Here is a 7,129-nt window from a genome sequence, read left to right on the forward strand (position 1 = left end):
TATGAGTTGATTTTTGAAAAGTAGAATTTGAAAAACGGAATTTGAAAATACTTTGGCGTGTGAGCCAAGGCTCAACTTACCTCTCGCAATATGAGTTGATTTTTGAAAAGTAGAATTTGAAAAACAGAATTTGAAAATACCTCGACGTGAGACCCGAGACTCAACTCACCTCTCGCAATATGAGTTGATTTTTTTTTTGAAAAACAGAATTTGAAAATACCTCAACGTGTCTTGAGGCTCAACTCACCTCTCGCAATATGAGTTGATTTTTGAAAACAGAAATAAAAACATCAAAATACCAAAACATGTCATCTGGTGGAACTCAGGTGTCTTTTCCTTTGATTCAGTACAGCTATCATCACATCCTCTTGCTCTACTGGAGTACCTGTATATGTCATACATGATGTTATCATGATATGCACATGTTTGTCTTAAATGCCTTTATGCCTATATGATTATGCTATGCGCCTTAGGCATGTTTGTCGTATATCCTTTTTCGTCACGATTTTTGTAATGATCTGCATTCGTTACTTCGGCTCTTGACTTTCTTTTCAAGCTTTGTACCCGTTCTCCGGCTTTATGAGTAATCTGTATTTCTCAGATATCACTCTTTTGCCCCTGGTTGAACTTTGTCCTTACTTTGAGACTCTTGTACTTATCAAATTCTTATCCGGATAATGTTCAACATTTCTTTTTTCTAGAGTATATCATTTCACTATTTATCATTTAAATAAACCGCATAGTGAGATGCATGAGAATGGTCAGGTAGGTACAAAAGGGATACCTCCATTTATTTATTTCAAAGGTGACAAACAAAGAAGGTTAACCAAGAATATTGAAAAGTGTAATAAAAGAAAGGGGATTCCATTCAGCGGATACAAATGCTTAGATTTTCAACGCATGAACTCTTCCACATTTCTTAATCAAGAATCTTTTCAAGCATTGCTTCTTGCGTAGAAGATTTCGAGTTTTCAGAAATGCTTCAAATACTGTAGTCTCGCTGTTTGACCCACCGTTCAAAACGCCTTGCTTTTCAAGCCCAGTGTTTGCTTCATTAGAATGCCCTTTCGGGTTTTCATCCTAATCTTTTGTGTTAATCAAGACGCCCTTTTCGGGTTTTCACCTTGATTCTTTTTTTTAGGCATAATATTTCTTCACAGCATCTGAGTTCACTGGATTCGGTAACACCTTCCCATCCATCTCAGTGAGAATCAAAGCTCCACCCGAGAAAGCCTTCTTTACGACATATGGTCCTTCCCAATTTGGTGCCCATTTTCCTCCTTTTTGTATTGGGAGGATCTTTCTCAACACGAGTCCTCCTTCGCGGAATTCTCTTGGCCGTACTTTCTTGTCATGGGCCGCGATCATTCTCTTCTGGTACATCTGTCCGTGACAAATTGCCTTTAAACGTTTTTCTTCGATGAGGTTTAACTAGTCATATCAAACTCGAACCCATTCTGCTTCCTCTAATTTCGACTCCATTAAGACTCGTAGAGAAGGGATCTCAACTTCAATAGATAGCACAGCTTCCATTCCATAGACCAGAGAGAAAGGAGTTGCTCCCGTAGATGTCCGTACAGATGTGCGATATGCATACAAAGCAAATGGTAGCTTCTCGTGCCAGTCTTTATATGTCTCGGTCATTTTCCCAATAATTTTCTTAATATTCTCGTTGGCCGCTTCAATAGCTCCGTTCATTTTCGGGCGATAGAGTGATGAGTTATGATGCTTTATTTGAAATTGCTCACACACTTCATCATCTTGTTGTTCAGATTCAAGGCGTTATCTGAAAAGATTCTTTCAGGCAAACCATACCTACAAATAATTTCCTCTTTCAAAAACCTGCAAACTACAGTTTTCGTCACATTGGCAAACGAAGCGGCTTCTATCCATTTTGTGAAGTAATCAATAACCACAAAAATGAACCGGTATCTATTAGAAGCTTTTGGGGAAATTGGCCCTATAACATCCATCCCCCACATAGAAAAAGGCCATGGAGAAATCATGACATGAAGGGGCGAAGGGGCTACATGAATTTTATCACCATAAATTTGATATTTGTGGCACTTTCGTGCATAACTAATGCAGTCACTTTCCATCGTCAGCCAGTAATAACCAAGTCATATAATCTTCCTGGCCATAGTGAAACCATTGGCATGTGTCCCGCAAATTCCCTCATGGACATCTTCAAGTATTTTTCTGGCTTCAACAGCATCCACGCATTTCAAGAGCACTTGATTTTTTCCTCTTTTGTACAGAATGTCCCCATCAAGAACAAATCCTACTGCCATTCTTCTGATTGTTCTTTTATCGTTCTCATTTGCCTGTTCAGGATACTTTTGATTCTTGACATATTCTAAGATATCATGGAACTATGACCGCCCATCTGGCTCTTTTTCAATGTTGAAACAATGTGCAGGGACTTCATATATGCTCATTTGAAGAGGCATTATTTTTGTTTCTCTGTTCGTTTTGAACATTGAAGCCAAAGTGGCTAGGGCATCAGCCAATTGGTTTTCTTCTCGTAGGAAGTAATTAAAAGTTATTTCTTTGAATTCTTTAATTAATCCTGCCACTAGATCGTTGTGTTTAACTAATTTCGAATATCTCACTTCCCAATCTCCACGGATTTGGTATATCACCAATGCTGAGTCCCCGTACACCTCTAAGATTTTGATGTTTCGTTCAATAGCTGTACAAAATCTCATGATACATGCCTCATATTCTGCCATGTTATTAGTACAGAAGAAATTCAACCTGGCAGTGAACGGATAATGATTCCCTTCTGGTGATACTAAGACTGCTCCAATCCCATACCCCAATGCATTCGATGCACCATCAAAGCTCATCTCCCATGACTTCTCTTTGGATGGCTCACATTCTTTTTTCGTAATGCACATCAAGTCTTCATCTCGGAAATCAAATCTCAATGGCTCGTATTCCTCCCTTGTTCGAGTTGCTAAGAAATCAGCTATTGCACTCTCTTTTAACATAGACGATTTCGTATTCTGACAATAGGATCTGCCATCGTGCCATTCTTCCTGAGAGTGCAGGTGATTCCATCATGTACTTTATAGGGTCCAGCTTTGAAATTAACCACGTCGTATGATACAACATATATTGCCTGAGCCTCCGAACTACCCAAACCAAAGCGCAATAGAATTTTTCAATTGACGAGTACTTTGCCTCATACTTTGTGAACTTTTTGCTGAGATAGTAAATCGCCTTTTCTCTTTTCCCTGACTCATCGTGTTGCCCCAGTACGCAACCCATTGAATTTTCGAATACAGTCAGATACAATATTAACGGTCTTCCTAGAGTTGGCGGTACTAGCACGGGGGGGTTAGACAAATACTGTTTTATCTTGTCAAAAGCCACTTGGCACTCCTCGTTCCATTCTCCCAGATTATGTTTTTTAAGAAGTCGAAAAATTGGGTCACACTGGTTGGTAAGTTGAGCAATGAACCGAGTGATGTAGTTCAACCTCCCTAAAAATCCTCTAACTTCTTTTTGCGTGCGCGGAGGTGGTAGTTCTTGTATAGCTTTTATCTTATCTGGATCAACTTCAATACCTCTCTCGCTGACGATAAAGCCTAGCAATTTTCTTGAGGTAGCCCCAAAAGTACATTTGGCTGGATTAAGCTTCAGCTGGAACTTTCTCAGTCTTTCGAACAACTTCCTGAGGTTCCCAACATGCTCTCTTTCCCCCTTGGATATGGCGATCATATCATCGACGTAGACTTCTATTTCTTTGTGCATTATGTCATGAAACAACATCACCATGGCCCTCTGATATGTTGCCCTAGCGTTCTTTAATCCAAACGGCATCACCTTATAGTAGAATGTTCCCCACATCGTTACAAAAGTAGTTTTCTCCATATCCTCAGGAGCCATTTTTATCTAATTATAACCCGAGAATCCATCCATGAACAAAAACAATGAATGTTTGGCTGTGTTATCCACCAATGTATCAATGTGTGGGAAAGGAAAATTATCTTTAGGACTTGCTCGATTCAAATCGCGATAATCCACACACATTCATACTTTACCGTCTTTCTTCGGTACTGGGACTATATTAGCTACCCATTGTAGATACTTAGAGACATGTAGGAAGCCAGTATTGAATTGTTTCTTGACTTCTTTTTATCTTTAACAGTATTTCAGGTCTCATTCGTCTTAGCTTCTGTTGAATGGGTTTGCATTCTGGTTTCAGTGGGAGTTTATGGACCACTACATCCTCATCCAATCCTAGCATGTCCTGATATGACCATGCAAATACATCTTTGTACTCATAAAGCAAAGCGATCAAATCATGTTTGGTGTTATCTGAAATGGAGATCCCAATCTTCACTTCTTGCCTCTTTTCTTCATTTCCCAAGTTTACTATCTCAACAGATTCTTGATGAGGTAGAATCTGTTTATCTTCTTATTCTATCATTCTTAGTAAGTCAGGAGACGAGACATAGTCTTCAACATTTTCCTCAGTTTCAAACTCTCCTAAGCAAATAGCCTTTTCGAAATCGATTTCAAGATTTGTAACGAGTTTGTTCATATCGTTGATAACTGAGCACCTGAAAATTGAATGGAAAAAAAAACTATAGAGGAGCATCAAAGTATTGGGACCAACAAGCATGGTATGTCGTGAAGTATATGCAATGACAGGCAGTAAGAAGAGGGAAAATTTATGAAGTTAATGAGAATGTAAAGACCATGAAAAAATGCATCTTTATTAATGTTCATTTAAATGATAAAGAGCAAATCATAAGCTCTTAAAAAAGCATCCCTCTATTACTTAGGGACACACAAAAAGAAGAGTGTTAACATTGAGCATTACTCTAGAGAAGACTTAGAAACTACAAGGAGATCAACAGCAATCCAATTGTTCAAAACGAATCCAGGAGGACAAGGGCGTATCATTGAAACATCTTTAATTGCATCATCTCCTTTTTCAATTACATTTATACTGACATTCTGAAGACCCCTTTCAATCAATACCAGCGTGCCTCGTGGATTATCTTGCCCGGGGTATATCATTCCTACAGATGTAAATATTTTTGACAAAAGAGAGTATGTTATGGGTTCCCATTCCAATTCTCGTCCTAAGACTCTTGCAATCCGCCTTTCTCGATCTTTCTGCAATTATTTTCTTCTCTGTGGTATATCCGGCTGGAACCCTAAACCATATCAAGCTTTGTGGGGTACAGGTTTGAGAGCTCTAACTATCCCTTCCTGATATCTTCCCAAACCTTTCCTTGCTCGGGCTCCATTTCCCATAGTCAACTCAACTCCCATCTTGGTATTCCTCGACAGCTTAGGCATGGGAATTTTATTTCCTTCAGCAACGAACATAGCTTTGATGAATTCGAAGGAACGGAAGGAACATTCTACTATATCCTTACTTACTTCGAGGTATGGTGTATCAGCAGAGATAGATGCGATAATGTCTTCCTCACCCACGACAGTAACCAAAAGACCATCCATGATAAACTTCACTTTTTGATGGAGAGATGAAGGAAGTTCCCCAGTAGAGTGGATCCAAGGCCTTCCTAAAAGGCAATTATATGAAGGCGTGATGCCTATAACCTGAAACTCGATGTCATATATATATGGGCCCACTTCTAGAGGAATTTTAATTTTTCCTATGACTTCTCATCTTGCCCATCGAATGCTCTTACTGTGGAGTGACAAAGCCTTAGATAAGACAAATCAATTGGAATTCTAGAAAGTGTGGCCAAAGGCATGACGTTGAGTGCAGACCCATTATCAATGAGTACATTCAGTATTATGTAACCCTTATAACGAGTTGTGATGTGAAATGCTTTTACGGAGCCCCTACCATTTGGCGGTATTTCGTCATCACTGAAAGAAATAAAATTATCCGCGTTCAGGTTATTCACCCACCTATCAAGTTTTTTGACAGATATATTTCTTGCCACGTAAGCTTGATTTAACACTTTCAGCAAAGCATTCCGATGTGGTTCTGAATTCAACAGTAGGGATAATACCAAGATTCGTACCGGTTGTTTGCTTAACTGTTCCACGACGTTATATTCACTATGCTTGATGAACTTCAAGAATTCATGTGTTTCCTCTTCATTCACAGGCCTTTTAACTTCTTGTTCGGACAGAGTCTCAAGTTCAACCTCGGCCTCCTGCATCGGTGCCTTTCCTTTCTGCTTCAAGTCATTAGTCTTCTTCATTGGTTCGAATGCTTTAGAATAGCATCTCCCGCTGCGAGTAAAATGTCCTACTTCACCAACACTTCCAGTCATGGCTTTGGATTTTTCACCTTCAGGTGTGATAATGTTGACATTGTATTTCTATGATACCGCCTTATTGCCTTTGTCAGGGAAAGGAGATGGTACTTTAATTATCATTTTCGGTTTCACTTGTTCCTTTTTTGCATCATAATAAATCACCAATGGACGATCGGCGCTATAAGGGAAACTTGATGATTGATTGTCAAAAGCGCATACTTCTCCCTCACCGGCCTCTTTGTTAAAGATCTCAATCTCCTTGTTGTCCATCATGTCTTGAAGTAACTTTCTAAATTCCTCACAAGACTGAATGTTATACCCCTCAATACCATGGAAGTCACAAAAATATTGACTTTTTATACTTTCTTCTTTGAAAACTCTATGGGGACGACAGAACAGCCCCTTTTCAATCATCACTTTCCATATCTTCTGTAAAGGTGTCTTTATTTCAGGAACGCAGCTTTTGGTTCGCCACTTGTCTTCCCCAATCATCGCACTCACATTCCCTTCAGTATGGTTAGGGAGCGGATTTCCAGTTGTATTGCTAGTACCATCAAATCGTAAGATACCTGCATCGATGAGGCCTTGAACCCTCATTTTAAATGCTAGACAATTTTCTGTAGAATGCCCCTAGTTTCCGGCATGGTACATGCAACTGGCATTAGGATCATACCATTTTAGGAATGAAGGCTTCAAGGGTGCCATATAATGTGGGGATATTAATTTTTTTCCAACAGTTTTGGGTACAGCTCTCCGTATGACACGGGAATTGGGGTGAACTGGGGTTTTTCAGGATTGGATCTTGTCGGTCTTTATTCATCTTTAGGTTGGCTTTGAGCTGGCATGGTATTCTGTGGGAATGTAGTGACTGG

The sequence above is a fragment of the Gossypium hirsutum genome, chromosome A05, assembly GCF_007990345.1.
Source record: "Gossypium hirsutum isolate 1008001.06 chromosome A05, Gossypium_hirsutum_v2.1, whole genome shotgun sequence".
NCBI lineage: Eukaryota > Viridiplantae > Streptophyta > Magnoliopsida > Malvales > Malvaceae > Gossypium > Gossypium hirsutum.